The 18,932-nt window shown below is 35.8% G+C and overlaps 1 protein-coding gene across 7 annotated transcripts in view; it reads right to left on the reverse strand.

Moving 5' to 3' along the window:
* CDH18 (cadherin 18) overlaps nt 1-18,932 on the reverse strand; it is a 481,117-nt gene that overhangs the window by 195,171 nt on the left and 267,014 nt on the right. The gene's annotated exons all lie outside the window — the stretch shown is intronic.

An 18,932-nucleotide genomic window follows, 5' to 3' on the forward strand; every position in this document is an offset into this window, starting at 1 on the left:
AGGCAATTTAATTGGTTGAATAATGTTGGCTCTCTTTCATAGCGAAGATTCACAAAATTTCATCAAAATACATTCAGACAAACTCTGTTGTTCTTTAATGTCCAGGACAAAATGTAAGAACAAAGTATAAGGGGATTACTATTTTTCTGTTTCTTGGGAGTAACATATAGAAACATGTTGTATATATGTGACACCATACTACTGAGAGTACCTCTTTTGTTTTGTTTCTTTTTTTTCCTAAGAAAGAAATCAAAAATGTATAAATGGAAAATTTAAAAGTTATTAAGGAATAAAGAGGGTTAAGTATGTAAGGTGCTCCTCATAATTCAAGTCTGTATAAAGATGTACTACTGAATGACTTGAAGAAGATGCTTTCAGAAGTTAGCCCCAAGAGAGTAAGAAAAAGGAAGAGAGACAAACCATGCTGTGTGGTTAGTCCAACAGCTCAGGTGCATAACCCCAGTACAGATTTACACACACAACTTTAGTCTAATAAACTTTTTATGAACTGTGGAAAAGGAAAAGCAGTGTTATAAAAGAAAATAGGTTTTTAAAAAGTGTCAGGACATGCCTAGCCTTCAAAATTTCTCCATACAAAGGTATGTTGAATCCCAAGATTCTGTAGGGGTCAGGAACACTGCCTTTAACTAGTGTCTGGAAAATGCATTAAACTTCCCTCTCAAATGCCATTTCAACAATATTTTCTATCTACTATCAGTGAGAAAATATTCTTTGAAATAAACACTGTACAGGGTCATAGAGAAGAAATTTGCAGAAATAGCAACTACAGCAGAGCTAAGTTAATAAATTGGATGTTCCTGTAAATGATTTTTAAGTTTACACTTTCACTTTCCACCTCTGAAAACTGACATAATTTGCAAACTTTTTCTGCCAGAGATCTTGTTGTGCAACTCTTTTCATGTAGCAGCATTTGTCACAATCACAAGCTTTTCAGGCAAAAAAACCCCAAAAAAACCCCAAAAAAACAAACAAAAAAAACCAACAAAAAACCCCAACAAAACCAAACTCCAGTCTGTGTGACAAATAGCAGGATATTTCTTGTGGAAAAATCTGCAAATTACTTCCTTCCTGGATCTGATGACTCACAGGACACCACAAAACCCTTTTCCCAAGCATAGGAGACACAGCAAATGGAGAATAGCAACTTTGAAAAGGTGCAAATTAAGTGTTTTCATTAAGATCTGCTTATCAGAAGTAGCACAGTACTAAATAGCAGCATAGATTCTGCATAGCATTCACTCAGTGTCTTTTCATAACTCACCAGTCTCTTTTTGAAGGTAACCAACAATATGTCAAGAGGAAATGGGCTCAGGTTGCACCAGGAGTCGTTTAGACTGGATAGTGGGAAGAAGTTCTTCACTGAAAGGGTGGTCAGACATTGTAACAGGCTGCCCAGGGAAGTGGTGGAGTCATCATCCCTGGCAGCGTCAGGGTAATGTTTTGAATCAGTGATCTTGAAGGTCTTTTCCAACATAAATGACACTTTGACCTTTCAAGCCTTTCTCTAAGAAGTTACACATGTACCATCTGTGACCAGAGGCAACACAATGAAGATATATTTTCTATTAAATAAAAAGAAAAACAAAACCAAAACAATTTTCCACAATCTTCTCAGCTAATTCTCCCATTTACATATTACAAAATTCTGTAAGATCTGTCTGACCAAGGCCAACCCTTCCAGAGACACTTCCATCCCTAGATCAGTAAAAGGTAGCATGTTCCTTTCCTTTCACTGAAATTTTCATATTACTGCCATGCTACTAAGAGTGACACCTTAAGGCATCATGCTGACAAATACATTCAATTTTCTGTTACTCCTGATTCCATTGACAAACATTTGTTTTCCGCACCAACTATGCCATGATTTGGTCTCACTCATAAATTTTCTTTCAAACTCAGAAAAATTAGAGTTTTGATTCATTTTATCACTGTGCTGTAATTATGACAATAATATCAAGTCCAAATGAAAGCACTAGCAAGAGGAAATGAATTGGATTTTAAGTTTTCAATGGCATTTTATCTTTCCAGCAAAAGGAAAACTAGCAAATGATGCAATGTGGTGCACAGAAATTAAATTATCAAGAAGCCACTATATGTCTTTCCATTACTCATTTAACAAAGGATATGTTGGAAAGTTTCAGAGTTCTTATTAGCAGTGATGTGGCTGTTTATGAATATTGACATTATAAGCCATTCATTAGTCTCAGAACTAGGAGGGTGTGGCATCATATAACCTATAAACTTACTTAGACTGCAAAATTTTGCTAAGAATTTTTTATGAATTAATACTAAGTGGTGTCTTTCACAGCTTTATAAAAGAAATTATCTCTTTCTTTACTCCATTGAAACATATTTACTGAGTTATGGACTCCCCAGCATGAAAAATTTAACTGATTGAGTTAAAATTACTAACTATTGATTTCTCTTGACTTTGAAAACTTGGTGACATCTGTTGGCTGACATTTTCAGCTTGATAATATTTAAAGTGGCTCTGCAAAAGGAAAGACAAAATCCCGTAATATCCCATCCCTATTACATCCATGTCATTGTGTTGCCAGTAATGTTGAATGAGGTGATCCTTTCTCTCCACAGAACACTGGAGTGACCACACCTGGGCTTCTGGATCCAATTCGGGGCTGCCCAGTACAAGAGAGACATGGACATATTGGAGAGAGTTCAACATATTGAGAGACATGGAGAGAGCTCAACAAATGACCATGAAGACTGTGAAGGGACTGGAGCATCTCTCCTACAAGAAAAAGCTGAGAGAACCAGAACAGGCCAGCCTAGAGAAGAAAATGTTCAGACTGGATCCTAACAAGGAGTATAAATATCTGAAGGAAAAGAATGAATAAGAGGGAAACACTATTCTGAGTGCTGCCTGGCGACAGGGCAAGAGGTAACAGGCACAAACTGAAAAATAGGAAATTCCAAATGAACATGAGAAAACACATCTTCACTGCAGTAAGGCAGGCTGTTCAGTAAGGTCAAAAATCTTCTTCTGTGGAAATATTCACCATCCAACTGGACCTGTTCCAGGCAAGATGCTGCAGCTGATCATGGTTGAGCTGGGGGAGCAGACTAGCTGATCTCAAGAGGTCCTTTCCAACCCACAGGATTCTTTGACTCCCTAAATTTAAAAGGTCTTCTATCAAAGGCATTTCCAGGTACCCATACACACAGCACCACACTAAGAATTATATTTAAGTAACAAATGTTCTAAAGAACTATGACATGCAGCAAACAAAGGCTTCTTCATTTTAATTTCATCAGTACATTACCCCTCTCCTTGTATTGCACTAACAAGGGCCTGCAGGTGGTATCATAATGCAAAAAATGAATAAAAGAAAATATTAATGGCCATAAGGTGAAATATAAAAAAAAATAAAAATCTTGGTCAGCTTACCATCTGCCTGTGCACGTATAGAGGCAAAAGTGTGCGAATGTAAGTTTTTATATTGTTTGAGTTTTCTAATTTTTTAAGAACATCTCTATAAAACTCTAAGCAATAATGATCCAATGATTGTGAGCATGCAGTATAGTGAAAGAAAAAAGTCTTAAAATTTCTTCATAATTATCAGAATCCAGGTGAAATTTCTCTAAGCTTGGTTGGCATGCGCCAGAAGTCTTTCAAGCCATGCAGACAAGTTTTAGAAGTATACTTCTGCACAATACTTAACTGTACCACAGATAAAACATCAACAACAGCTCCTTACTGTGAGCTCCAGGCACTCAATTAGATTGTGCCTTTGGTATAATTAGGCTGATAGACATTATAAAGCAGTTGCACTAAAACTAATGTACACTATCCCAGCCTAACAGAACAGGAATAATCATTCTGATAAGCCTGACTCTTTAGACATCCTGAGGTAAAATAAATCATTCCTGTGGTAAAATAAAGCCTGCAGCCCCAAAGAATCTTTACATTTGAGAGTTTGACATAAAATTCTTCCAGTATAATCTCCTAGATTTCAGGCTCACATTTGCAGCTCTACTCCTACATCTCTAGAGGAGGACCTAGATTTCATTTTGATCCGGTGACTATAAAATCTGATTTATAGTTTTGTCAGTAAGTGATAAAACAAAAGAGAACAACATTTAAAATAAAGTGGGTGAACAGTGAAGATGTTTAGAGTTGTGGCTAGATATGTCTGTGATCTTTTGTGACTAAATAAACTTTTTTAGCATAAATACATTTCATTTATATATATGTACATTGACATCTCCATATATGAAATTCCATGCAGTCATTGACATAATTTAACACCCTTTTTGTCACACCAATCAAAGAAGACAAGAGCTTCAGAAGCTGACTCAAGATCCTACGCAAATATTTTACTCCTGAACTGGATAAATCTAATAATCTCAGACATTTCTGATCATGAACATACCCATTGTTTTTCAATTACAGTTTTACTAGACAGGAGGGATAAAAAAATCCACATAATTGCCATAACTACACTTTCAATCATGTGAATCTATAATTAAAGCTGTATGTTTATGCAGTTTTATTACAAAACCACTTCAAACATGAGCAGGTTTTCCTCTTCAGTGGGGAAAGACAATTAAGTAAAACAGACAACTTACTTAGGTTACCACTTCTACCCACACTTGCAAAAAGGCCACTTGCTGAATTATCAGAGTAGTGCAAGTTATGTACTTATTTTCTATCTTTTTATGTGTACACAAACACTACATCTCAGACACCATTTTGTGACAAAAACAGATAAAGGATGACATGAAGTGTCGACACCTTTCCATATGGTATTTACCAAAAAAAAAGATATGCTTTTATATATATATGGAAAATGTATCACATATACACAGACTATATTGCTCTTCAGCACCAGCAATCAATGGGGCTAAGAAAATCTATTCACTTTACATGTGCATGCCAACCTAATCAGTAGTAGGTAAAAGACCTTGCTGAAAACATATAAGATAATTGGGGAATGAGAAGAATGCAAGTTGTAAAAAAAAAAAAATTTAAAGTTTTAAGGCATAATAAAATGTACTTCAAAAGGCAAAACATGAAAACAAAGGTAAAGTGATTAACAGAGATGACTTTGAACATTTGGTATAGACTGCATCATTTTGCACAAACTGGCCTTAAAGCAAAGTTTGTACAAATCTAATCTTAGTTTGTATATTAAAATACAACTTTTTAATCTTAATGTTTATCTAAACTCAAGAAACATACTTTTTTCAACTTACCAAGCAGAAACAAAATGCAGGTTTCTGATATAGCACATCATTGCACTTTTGAGAAGACATTGTCAATTTTGAAGCCGTTAATGTGTTCTACAAGTTAGGTAAGAATGTATTAACAAACCACATAATTGGTTAAAAGGCAACAAATTGAATTTAAATAGACATCCTTTCCAAATGCCAACTAGTTAATCACGTCAGGACATAATATGTTTTTCACTCAGAAAATGAGAGCAAGGTGCACTTTTGAAATGTCTGTCTTTGGCTGTACAGCATGTAATTCGAAAGAACTGTATTTATGACCTACATTCAAGTAGAGAGGTGAAAAACACCATAAATCATCACAATTCACAGTAGTATATATCAAATATTTGATTAACTTCATTACATAAATGCTGACTGCCTTTCTGTCAATATTCTGTTCACTTACATGATGGAGTAAATCCATACAATGAGTAAACACCACACAAGATTACAGAAGCATTGACATATGTTATTGAATTGCATCACAGCTGCATGACACCAACACCTGAGAGTGTTAAGCTAGGAGCTTGCCTCCTGTATCTCAGGCTTATCTGAAATACATATCTCCATCAGCTTTACCCTTCCTTTCACGCAATGGAAAAAATCTATACAAAATTTAAAAATCAGCAAGAATGTCCACAGCCAGCATAATTCATAATCAGTCTTTATTAACCCAAAATTTAAGATCTGCTGACAATATATCTGTGACACGAAATGCACCTCTAATTTGAAAACCAAAATGTTGCAATCATAAAAGGTGCAGTCCCTTATTTAGATGTATCTAACATATTTAGTATTAAATTATCCTTCTTTATTATCCTAATGAGAAATGTTCGATTTTATTTTTAATGGTGGTGGGTGCTAGTTACTCAAAAATATAGTTTGAAGAGTTTTGAAAAAATGAACAAATGACTGGGCTAAATCTCTCAGTTCTAGATTCTTTCTAACACATTTTGAACAGTGCAATGGTCTGATTAACCAGCACAACAAAGGAAGAGATATCTAAATGAAAAAATATCCTTATAATAGTCCAATGTGTAATCAGATCATTTATCATTAGTATAAATATTAATTACCTTAAAAAAAAACATTTTATTTGGGGGATTGTTTTGTGGTTTTACTTTTGTTAAACACAAGAAGTCCTTCACAGAGTTACAAGAAAACTTCATTCATTGGTATTTCCCCTGGATGTGCCTTGCACAGCAAATCCTAAGGCCTACTCTAAGAGTGTAACTGAAATACTACAATTTCATACCAAAATTTTAATCTCTCTGACATAGGATATTTATGATAACAAAAATCATAAATATACTGCAGCCAAACCCTGAAATAATTACTGATTTTAAAATACTATGAAAAATATTGTTGCATGTATTAAATTATTAAATTGCTTTTAGGCAGCAGTGAGAAAATAATATAAGGTTCATTTTTCCCCCTTTCTCTTTTTTGATTACTTTGCTGCTCTTACTGACACAGTCTAATACATACTATATTAATGACCTAACCAAGAAAAATTTTCTAGATTATTAGCTACTTTCAGATTTTGAGACATACTTCTCTTTTTTTTGCTCCTTACACAACATTAAGTTTCAAGAATTTGGGTAATTTGAATTTCCTTCAGTGTTAACCTTAATCGAGACATTTGTTTTCCTTTAAAATATCCTATATCACAAAACATGTAAAGTGTCCCTGACACAACCTATGTCCTAATGTAGTGAGTCACATTCCTTTTTATTGACCACTTTGGCCAAAAAATTAAGACAATGGAAGTGGATAGGATAGTTGTTTAAACATTTAAAGATTCTACAGAAATATAAAAACCTTTTCCTATGTCCTGAATACTCACACAAGTCGTTGCATGTTTTTTGCATATTTAGGTAGACTCTTAACAATCACTGCAAGACTCTTTTTCCCTGGTAAGGTTTTCATACAAGTTCTGAAAGCAGCCTACATGAAATTTTTTACCATTGAAAGCTCTAGAGAGATCTCTTCTTGTGGTCATCTGCAATCCTGAGCCAGGACAACACACTCAACAAATCCAGTTTCTTCTTTTTTAGTTTTACTTTTTCAAATAAAACTAAAACACAACAAAACCAACAAAGCAGTAACAATAAATCTAATTATAAAATTGTACTTGTGAAAGAAAAAATGCTTAACCACTTTATGGCAAGGTTAAATCTTAACTACAGATGCCTTGCTTTAGGCTCTTCTTACATTGCTGGTTGATTTTTTTCGGACAAAACCTTGTCACTGTGTAAGCACTGCTAGTTTTCACAGCCAAACTGTACTTTGGACTTAGGTCCAAAGAACTTAATTTCTTTCCCTTTCAATATGTAGTCCTGAAAATAGCTTCTAACCTATCCAGAAGACATGCTTGACATCTTGACATTTTTCACTCTTTGGCATTCCTTTATCATTGTTTCGCCTCTTCAGATGTGACTTTGTTTGACAAGGTTATCCTACAACAAGCTACTTTTGGATTTGTGATAATAGAAAAGGAAAAAGAAAAGCCTTTCTTCTAAAAGATATAACAACAAAAAGATCTTCATGGAGGAAAAAAAGGGAAAGATTTAAAAAAATAAATATTTCTTTCACAAGTTGTAGTTGCTAAACCACCTATAGTCAAGGAACCATCCATTTGAGAAGAAAATATGACCTTCCACTCTCTGCCTTTTATCTTGGCCGTGCTTTGTGGGTATTTTTATAGATCTAACAACTGAACCTTTCCATTTCATGTCAGCTGTGTCACATATATTGTAAGGAAAGAAGCTACAACATTGAGTCTTAGATGCTCTTTTAGCCTTTGTCACCTATTTGCCAGCAGGTTACCCAGTTCTGATTCTCTGCGGGTTTATCTGGATGTCCAGCATTAGAGACTGACTTATTCCACCACTGGAACAGAATTGGACACACTACATAAAGTTAAGAATCCGTGAAAGTAGAGATCAATGCCTAGATCTTTCTCTCTTTATGATTTTCAGCAAGTCTGTAACACTTATCAAGTATGATCAGTAATAACTTTTACAAAGGAAATCTCTCAGATCTCTGGTACGAAACTAAACTTGATCTGCAGAGTAAACTTTCTGTGATTACAGTGATTGTCAAATATTTGTGTTCTGAAAAACTGTGACCTGAGTGCAAACATAAACATTGCTGCATCTAACTAAGGCATAAAACAGATCTGAGCCAGGAAAGAAATATCCTATGATTTTATCAGCTTCAACCAGTTACCTGCATCTACTGCTAAAATAAATGAAAATGTTACAGTCTCTCAAAAGTGTACTTTTTTAAGCTATAACCTTTTTTTTCCTTTCCCTTAATAACTAGACTGGTACATGTAGCTACAAAAACTTTTTCATTATTTAATGGGTCTGCTCTAGACCCATTAGAACATGGAAACTATATGTACAAATTTAGTGAATTTAATTTAAATTATTCTTATATTTATTAAAAATAATAATCATAGGGTGAGATAAAGACACACAGCACCTGTGCCTTTCCATATATTTTCTGTGAGAGTTTATCAGAAAGTCAGCCTTCATATGAGCTCATACAAGCATATGTCCACCAAGGTTTGTACCCTCTTTTATCTTCCACAGTAAGCATGCATTTCTGGAAGACACGCCAAAGAACTTTTAACCATATTGCCACCACAACATCACTGGAAGCAAACCATGACCAACGCCTCAGTAATTTCCAGGATAATATCTGACTAGCCAATTTCTGAGGAGAAAAAAAAAAGTAAATCTTTAGACTCAACATTAATTCAACTGCCCTGTGACCTACAGATACAACAATGACTTTTGAAAACAATGATGTAGAATTTCAGGTAACACCAGGAACTACCCAAAAGTAATTTAAAAAAAATCTGAAGAGAGATTTCTGGCCATGTTTTCAAGCTGTTTCCAAGCTACATTCTATGCAGCTGTTTTGACCTCACTGATGTTGCATCAGGAATTAATAAGCAAAATTTCTGGGTCATTATCTTCAGAGTTAATTTTTGGGAGACCTGTTCATTAAGCAGGGTTCTTTCCTCAGTTCTCTAAATTTATTTAAAATAAAAACTAATCTCCTATTGAGGCATCACTGCCCACTTGCTCACGGGCTAAAAATATAATGTTACAAGGAAGAAAACTTTCATTTGGATCCCATCACAGCAAGACAAAAGCAAAAAAGAAAATCTAGAAAGAAATATTTTTATCCTCAAATCTATGACATATTTTGCTAGTTTTCCACCCATCTTTTCACACTTCTAGAACTACACAGTTGTTGCTAGCTTTCTTTTTTGGCTGACAAAGTCAAAAAACAAAAAGTTACCATCCACAACATGCCCCAGTTGCTCGTTAACATCTCTCTTCTCATGGACCCTCAGGTCTACTAGCTTAACTTCATGCACAGTCAGAGCTGGTGCTGATCAAAATGCTTAGTGTCAAATTAAGCTTGGCTTTTCAGTTCAAGATATTTGACAGAAACACAGTAAAGAGAAGCTACAAATGCAATTCTACTGTCAGACAGGTGGCTATAATAATTTCTGTCAGGATGCAGTGAAGAGCAGCCGAGGTATGCTCAGAGCTGTAATCTTTCCACCAAGCTCAGTAGCAACCAAGTCAGCATTTCAGACCACAGCCTCAAAGTTCTGGAGTCCGATCAGAGGAAGGAGTGGCAGATTATCACAGAATCCTAAACCTTTTCAGAGATTGGCTATGGCTTAAGAAAAAACCTCTGTCTTATGAAGCTAAAAAATGAGAACAGAACTCCTTAGTTTTCCATATGGGCTCGCATTTATGGAATAATCAAAACCAGTAAAAATAGGCAACCATGAGAATTCTCACAAGGCAGATTTTTTCCAGGACTGGCTACATTAATACAATGCTACAGGAAGTAGCTGATGTGAAGCATTGACTGGACCCAACAGCATATAAAATTCACTTTGCAATTCTTCCCCTCCCTTGGTCATCTTATGGTTACAAAAGCCAGCTCCAGAGCTTATGTGTTGGGTACGTGCAAACACTGTCTCTGGGAACCCAGTTGTTGCCAAATCCCATAGACACTGGGTAAAAGCTAGGCAGTGGTTCAGTCCCTTTGGATATTTATCTAACAACGACCAATCATTAAACACAAGCAAATGTTGACTACAACACAAGCTAAAAATTTCTCTCTTGCAAGTAAGGAAACAGCAAATTCACCTTCTTCTTGGGCTCCAAACCCATGGTTTAGCCAAAACTATGTGCTTCCTCTCTGCTTACTTCAAATAAAATTTATTCTCTGCTAATTTCACAACAACTAAAAATAAAAAAGATCTTACTGAGATAGCAATGGAAATATTCATTTAACATAGTCACTTTCCAGAAACTGGATTAGGAGTTGTTTGCAGTCCAAGTTCTGTACAAGAGATCATAAATTTCAGATGGAAATATCAAAGGCACTTTCAAATGTTAACTCAGTAGTTTTAACCCTTCAAGCTAGATAAAAGACAGGCTGTCATTAATTAACACCAGAGAAATACTATGTTTCCTTTCTCCACGGTCTGCAATCTGTCATACATTCAAAATAAAACACACTGCTTCCATGGAAAAGAAAGAAAAGGCAAGAGTGAAGCTTTTACTTTGGTAATTTCTGTCTGGATTGAATACACTCTGATTTTTATGCTGGAAAGAAAACAAAACTCTAAATTGCTATTCTCACTCAAAAAGTAGAAAAGGAGTTAGGTGTCTCTAAGAGGCACTACAACACCAAAAATTATATACTCCTGAAGGTATGTGCTCCTTCCAAAAAAATAGAAACATTTGCTTATTTTGAAGTAGCTGGCCAGAGCTGGCAGTTTAACTCAATTATGATTCTATCAAGTGCCAGCTAGTACATTCAATATTATTTGAGAGAAGATGAAATATAGTAGTCCATGCAAATCAGAATGGAAAGGTCTCTCACTAAGCTGATGCTGAGCTGCACCTTGTCCATGAATAGGTCAAACATTCCAGATAAAGAAAAATCTAATGCATTAAAACTAAAGGATAAAATCAACTTAGCAGGATTTTTTAAAAGTCCTTTGTTTCAAAAACACACACTCCTGCAGAACTTAAAGCAGAAAAGCACATAACATAGTATCATTATTTTTGTAAAAGGTCACAAGTAATTAAAAAGATTATATTAATGTAATGTCTGCATTGTTTTCTGTGTCCATCTGCGAGACCTATTTTCTCTACACTATTTAGCATATGCTGGGAAGAGATAATAATAAGGTTGTTTGAGATTTCTCCAAAGGTTGCACAATGCACAAACATGTAACATTTATTTAGGATTATCAAAAGCTACAGTGAAAATTAGGAAATTATTAAATGCATACAGAAATGGAGCACTAGAGCTGGTCCTTTAGGGGAGTTGATGCTTCCTTATGCTTAATGCCAGCTAGGCCCCAACCCACTAAAAAAAGCACTACAGATTAGTGTTTTCTGCCAGGCCATTCTGTAAATTAACGCTCTTAATTGTACTGGCATGCTGCTCGAGGGGAAAAACTAATTCTAAACTCAGAGAAATCAGAAGAAGGACTTTAATTCCGCTCTACTAAGCAAGAGGGTTATCTTAGATAAGGAAATATTTTAAGAACACAAAGAATGTTCCTGTCATCATTATTTTCTAGAATGATCTGGTGTCCAGATGATCTGAGCAATTTTGTTTTAAGAGCTTAAACTTCATTCGTCCAGATAATAGTCCAGTGCCAAACAAGTCTTTGATTGTCCTGGCCATCACTTTTTTTTTTTCCTCTATCTTAACCCAAGATCATATAAATATTTTGCTTCACCTTCACAGGTTCATCCTTTCCTTTGGCCTTAATGATGTAAAATTCTATAATTCAATTCTACTCTTGCCATTATGAAAAACAAGATACTTACCCTTCTTTTGCTCCAAGTTTTGAATTCTTCCATTCACTTATGCTCTTGCCTCTCCACAAATACTCTTACGTTTCTCAAAACTATATTTTTTTGGAAGAAGGGTACTTGATTTAATAATCAGTGCACATAAAAAATATCCTCTAAAAAATAGCTCTATTTCTCTAACTTGGTTTCTCCAATTACTGAAGTTTGAAGTGGATGTTCACATCCAAAGTGACTAGAAATGAGCACTTAATAGATTCAATACATTTCCAAGTCAGGCAAATATAGTCCTGAAGACTTAGAACTGAATTTATCCCTGTGAAATCACCAATAGCTCTACAGACCTCTACAGATTGCTATTTCTAAAAAATAGCAAATGATAAAGTCAACACTTACTGCAAATAAGACTGCAGAGTGAGCAATAAGAGTAAAAATGTAGGTAGAAAGGAATTTTGGAGATCAAAAAAGTCCAGATTCCTCCCCAAGGCATGGCTACCTTCTAAGTTTTATTGGGTTGTTTTTGGGCCATGTCCAGATGAATTTTAAAACATCTAAGTCTGAAGGTCTCTCTCTGAGCAACTTGTCCCAGAGCTTAACCTTGCTCCCTGTGAAAAGCTACCTCTTCAAATTCAACAGGAATCTCCTTCATGGACACTTGTGGCCACCATCCTGTGCCCCATTGCTGTGCACCTCCCAGGGGAGCCTGGCTCTGACCCCTCCACTGCTGATTCTAGCTCCCCGCAGTGCCCTTTCTCTTGTCTCCTGGCAATACAACTGCCAGAAACTCAAGGCCTCCCACTCATCACTATATTTTCTTGACCTCCTTCTTCTTTTGGAGCCCTACAAATTTGGCACAGCTGCTCCACTGCAATAGAAGAGGAGAATTGTGTGCCTCAACTTTACCCCTGTGCCTGCCCTTCCTTGGTGTCAGGGCAATTTCCACCTGTAATCCATATCCCACCAGATTCCTGAGCCTCTTTCCATGTAACTATTGGCAGCTGGGCTCTATCACTGCACTGGGAAATCACAAATTAGATGCAGAACTTCTGCTGAGCTGTCTTTGTGAAGCATATTTATATAGAGTTTTAAGATGATACTCCTGTCCTAAGAAACTTAAGCCTAAACTAGGTGAGACAAGTAGGTGAGAAAGGATAAAAATTACCTGTTCAAGAAAGACTACTAGTTAAAAAGAAGGCCGGTTAAAAGTTCTGAGACAGATTCAGAGGGACCATGAAGACAAATGAAAATTCAGGAGCTTCTGTTCAAAGTGTGGGAGACAGATAACTGAGAAACTCAAATGCAGAAATGAGTGATAGAAATAAATAAAGCAATAATATTAGAGGGCTACCTCACTGTAAGGCATAAGAATAAAAGAAAGATTGAAAGCAAATTAAGATTATGTACAACCTTAGGCCTGCCACTCACATCTTCATTCAGCTATTTATTTTTTCACTTCTGAGATTCCAATTAAGCAACATCAAAGATACCACAGGGCACTGGAGGTACAAAAAGGTCTTCAAAAGGAAAAGTAGTACTGCAGTGTGTCTGTACTATCTGTCAAGGAAGAGTTCAATAAGCCTCTACTGCACTTGAACAATGAGAAGTGAAAAGTATGACCTTAAAATATAAGTGATGGAAAGAAGTAAGCATGTGCCTGAAAGGAAATCTCAAATTCATCATCCTAAGCTTTCAAAGACAAACTTTAAACAAAATGGAGGGAGCTGAAAATACCTATTCATTTTGCTTGTGAGAAAAACCAATCTCTCATGCCTTTAGGCAGTACGGAATTATGTGGTCTTTTGAGCTGAAATAGTGCAAACTGTAGAGGATCAGACTGAATAAATGTTAAGATACCAGTCTCACAGGACCTTTGGGAATCTATGCAATAACAATATTTTTGAGATGTCACACACAGGAATGGTGTATTTGTTGTAGTTATATACAACTTGCAGAGTAACCAAATAAAAATGAAAGGATGTGTATGCAACAAGGAATAGAGTAAAAGACAAAGGAAATATCTGCATGGGATATAGAAAGACCCATCATTTTAAGGTAAGTTGTAAAGAAAGAATGCAAAACAAACAAGCAAAGAAAAAAACCACAAACCACCCAAAAAACCCCCACACCAAACTGATACCTTTCAACTGAGCTATGCTATAAGAAACACTAAGTGGAAAAACATTAATCTATTTCAAGTGCTGAAAAGTTGCTCTGGTTAGTGGGGCTCTTTTCCCCAGTTTAGGTAAAGATTTGACATGCAGAATTCATTTAGTCCTTATAGCAAGAAAAAATTTCCTTATCCTAAATAAAGTAGACCGTTTCCTAAATCTGTAAATTTTTACACACCACTACTGTTACAGCCGATGCAGAGCTGTGGATATATATATATATATATGTCTGAAGAAGGCGTTTTGAATAAGTCCTCCTGTCGACCTTGTTGCAAAGAACTTCCTTCCTGAAGACAAATTTTTGGTGCACTTTACTCAGGCTACAAGAATGGTGGCAGCTGTGCAGAAGCCCTCTGGTCTCTGTGATGGGAAGCTTAATACCAACAGGGTCCACCTCTGCAGAATTTCTTTCTGTGCTGTTAAGCGGAAGTATCAATAAAAAGATGAGGGCTGAGGATCTCAGTATATCTCAAGGTTAAGATTCAGCTCAGTATGCAAATACATTTTGCCCTGGTGGGTGAGCCAAAATTAGGCAGAAGATAGGTATAATTTTCAATATCTAGTATATTGCTTATAATATCATAAAAAAGTATTTACAAACCCTGATTATTTGGTCTAAGCCTGTAATCCTCTTTAGGAGTAAGATATCTACTGCATAAATAGCTTCTTGAGGGGGAAAAAAATCAACTCCTTTATGTGGCAAACTGTAAAACTAACTACATCTTCTTGTGAAAAAAAAGAGATAAGAAGGCATAAAGGAGCTGACTCTAATTGACACCTTTCCTACAATAATCTGGAACAATACTTCAAGAAGAGCAAAAAACAGGTTTAGTCATGCCCTTCTTTTTTTGTATCATATGCCAAAAAAGGCTTCAATCTCTTTCTTAAATGACATACTTTTACTTCCTTATTGAATTCTTTATTTCATCTCTTTTATCCTTTACTTTCTACCCTTTTTTAATCAATTGCTAAAATTGGTCAGCAGAATTGCACATCAGGTACACAACACTTCCTTTTATTGGCATGAGATACATGGGAGACAGGAGTTGAAAAGGCCAGTCATTATGTGCAGTCCAGAAGCTATCATTTCCTGCAGACAATATATGTTCACAGTATAGCAGGAATGAGGCCAAATTTGATTTAAACTATCCATTTGAAGTTCCTTTTTTCTGCAATTATTCAAAGTCCATCTTTGTTCCAAATATAATGTTTTCTAATGTCCAGACTCTACAAAAATGGAGCAAAAGTACTTGGACCTTTAATGTAGCTACAGCTAAAATAAAGACAGATGTAAAAACATAGAGTGGGCAGTAATGAAAAAGCCATTAAAAAGTGTAAAGACATAATGGAAAAAGTGGGGAACTGGGAACATAAGAACTCAGCAGGAATAACAAATGCCCCATCCTCAGATGCCATGGAGGTTCACCATGACCTTCCTGAGTGTAGCTGTCTGGTGTTCAGGGACTCAGCAGGACCTCACACTGAAGTAATCAGGCATTATAACATTCTGCCTGTGAGTAGTTTACCTATCTAATGTTTCTATCAGAAAATAAATAATTGCTGTGTAGTCATAAATTCAGTAAATTTCTGCTTGCAAGTCTTTGGGGATGATAAGAGTTGTTCAAATAAAAGTGTCACAGTAGAGAAAGAGTATAGAAAAGAAAAGAATGGTTTGATTAAAGATTTATCTATCAGTTTGAATTTACTAACACTGAACTTTTTAGAATAAGAAAATGAAGTTGACCTTCAGGTTTGCAAAAGATAAACAACTTTGCCAATTCAGAAAATCAGTTGATATTTTTAAGTCTCAATGTTGATAAAACAGTATTTTTCAAACAGCCCCCTCAGTTTGAATCTATCTTTAGTGGCAACATCACAAAAGCATAGAGAAGAGCAAAGTGTTTCCTTTAGGGCTAACACTGCATGTAGATATTACAGAAATGTCACTATAAAAAGCTTTGTAGATTGCTGGTGATCTTCTTGTGACACCAAAGATTGACTAGACAGATTGACAGGCTAAAGACTTTGTCTGCAAGTCAATTTGCATGATATTCTTTTTCCAGTTCTCATTTTCCTGAACACAGTTCTTGCCAGAATATTGAAAACCTTCAGAACACAAAAAACAATTCTACATTGATGTGCCTCTAATTAGTTTGCAGATCCTATAAACCTACTTAAATATTAACTAATATTTTTCAAAAAACATAAGCCTGAATCTAAAAAGTGCAGATTTTTTTTTTTTTTGGGGGGGGGGGGATGTGGTGAATTACCAAATTTAAAAGCTGCAATTTAATACAAACTTTTTTAATGAAACCACTCATCTTTCACCTGATATAAAATGTGAATGCTAAATATACAAGCACCTATGTTTTGGGATTTTTCCAAAGTTAAGGAAAGTAATGTTCTTCTTTTAAAAGCAAAGTTATAGCTGTATGTTGCAAAACAGTATGTGCTCACAAGTCCCAAAACTTTTGACAAATCCAATTAAATGAATCATGTGCATGGAGACACTCTGAGTTTTGCTTTGTGGGGGAGTCATAACAGTCATTAAAACATATTAAGCTCCACAATAAATAGAGCGAGTGCTCATTATAATATAAGGAGTAAATTATCACACAATGGTTCTGTGGAGGAAACTCACTGCATTTCAAGACTGTTATGCCTCTTTGTAATTAAAAAAAAAAAATTAAAAAAACCAAAAAGAAAGCAAACAAGCAACAAACAAAAATCCAAACAAACACAAATGGGGACATCTCCTGTTTCAGTTCAGAACTAGAAAACTTATAGGTAGGTATAGCCATGTCATAGCATAGCAAACACACTACAATAGTGTAACAATATAATCCCACTGGCTTCAGTAGCACAGTAGGTAATAATAGCTTTAGGAAATCAGTCATCACCTGACCTATATAGTCTGAAAGAACTCAAGTTCATTAGCCTTCAAGTCACAATGCAAGGCTACATAGTCAGTTGTCTTCCTGCTGGCTTTCCTTGTGAGGTATTGATAAACCTCCTGAAAAGGTTTTCATCTAGGAGGCTACTTTTCAAAGGTTCTTACAAAGGAACATCCCTCTGGTCATCTTTTCCATTCATCTGCCTCATGGCTAAAGAAAGATTATCAAAATAATGGTGCCCTATTTTTCTTTCCCTGCATCCAGGCTGTTGTTCCCCTAGCTTTCTCTGCTTTAGATCCAGAACATGACAAACCTTCCTATAAAATGGCATAGCTCTCTAATCCAGCAGAAAATTAACCCAGGGGAAAAAAAAATTACTAGGGAAAAACAGCAACTTGTTGGCTGAATATTTTTGCATACATTCTCTGTAAGCTCCTTCATGCTCTCTTATGACGATCAATTCTCTGGTAACACATATCCATATACTAACTCCTCCTTAATAGACCAAGAGGTATCTAACATTATGTTTCTCTCTAATAGTTTAAAACATGGTATTAGAATGATGCAGTTGATTGAGTGGGATCTGATAAATATAAAGACCTCTTCCAGGAAAATATTCATGCAACGTGATCACTCCCCCTAAGTCCTCTAAACCTAATGTCCAATTTATAGCACACAAATGCCATGCACAGTCAAGCCAATGCATTTCTGCAGTCCCAGCAGAAAGTCGGAGACTGAACCACAGCACTTGGCCACTGTGGAACCCATTCCCTATCTAAAAGCTGTGCACAGTCTGCTTGTCCATAATGGGCCTGCTAAACACCTGGGAAGAGGCACCTGCTGCTTGAAGGGAGTTATGGCAGCAGGTCACATCATCTGTGCCGGGATCAGCAGCTATCTTCCCACTCTGCTGCCTCTTGGCACAATTCTGGCGCACCCACTCTGTTAATACACAGGGAATTATGCACTGTACACCTCGGACAGCTGTCCTGAGGGTACACAAGATAACACTGAAAGAAGCCCACCCGGCTAGAAATGTTGAGTTCCATTTGAAAACGTGTTAGCTTGCTGGTTGTCCTGACATTTTCCAAAATCACTTAGAAGGGTTTCTACTACAAAACTACACAGGACTTAAAAATGTTAGTTACCCATTCATTGAAAATGAATGAGTATAAGAACAAGCATTATACTTTTCCACAAGTTTTCTAGAATAAGTTTCTTAGATTATTCATAACTTAAAAAAAATAGAAAAAACCAACTAAACATGCAATGATAAATGGGCTGATTATTTTACACCTTCCCTCTTGCAAATAGAAAAATATTTAAGATCTCTCTAGCCTGAATAGTCAAGATAATAACTCTGAGCTCAAATTCACTAATATGAATGCAAGAATTCATGCTTTAATGAACAGCAAATATATAACAAATTTTCTTCATCAGCAAAGTGTGTGGAAATTGCGTGTAATAAATGATGCGTAGCTTTTTTCTTGATTTTATTACTCCAGTAAGAAAGCTTATTATTTATTGAAAGACCAAATGTAAAGAATACAAGAAATAGAGATTGAGGACTGTAGTCCAGGCATCAATGACTTTCCCAGTATTTTTATATATTGTCAGTTGCCATGAGCAGTTAATGGCTAACATGCTACAGTGCTCATATGCCCTAGTTTTATTTCACCTCTTCTGAAAGCCAAAATTTTACATTTAGAGCAGTCAGCACTTCCCAGGTGCTAATACAATACATC

This window comes from Melozone crissalis, unplaced genomic scaffold (assembly GCF_028551555.1).
Source record: "Melozone crissalis strain CALT ecotype California unplaced genomic scaffold, PUWL_Pcris_2 ptg000042l_1, whole genome shotgun sequence".
In the NCBI taxonomy this organism is placed as follows: Eukaryota; Metazoa; Chordata; class Aves; order Passeriformes; family Passerellidae; genus Melozone; species Melozone crissalis.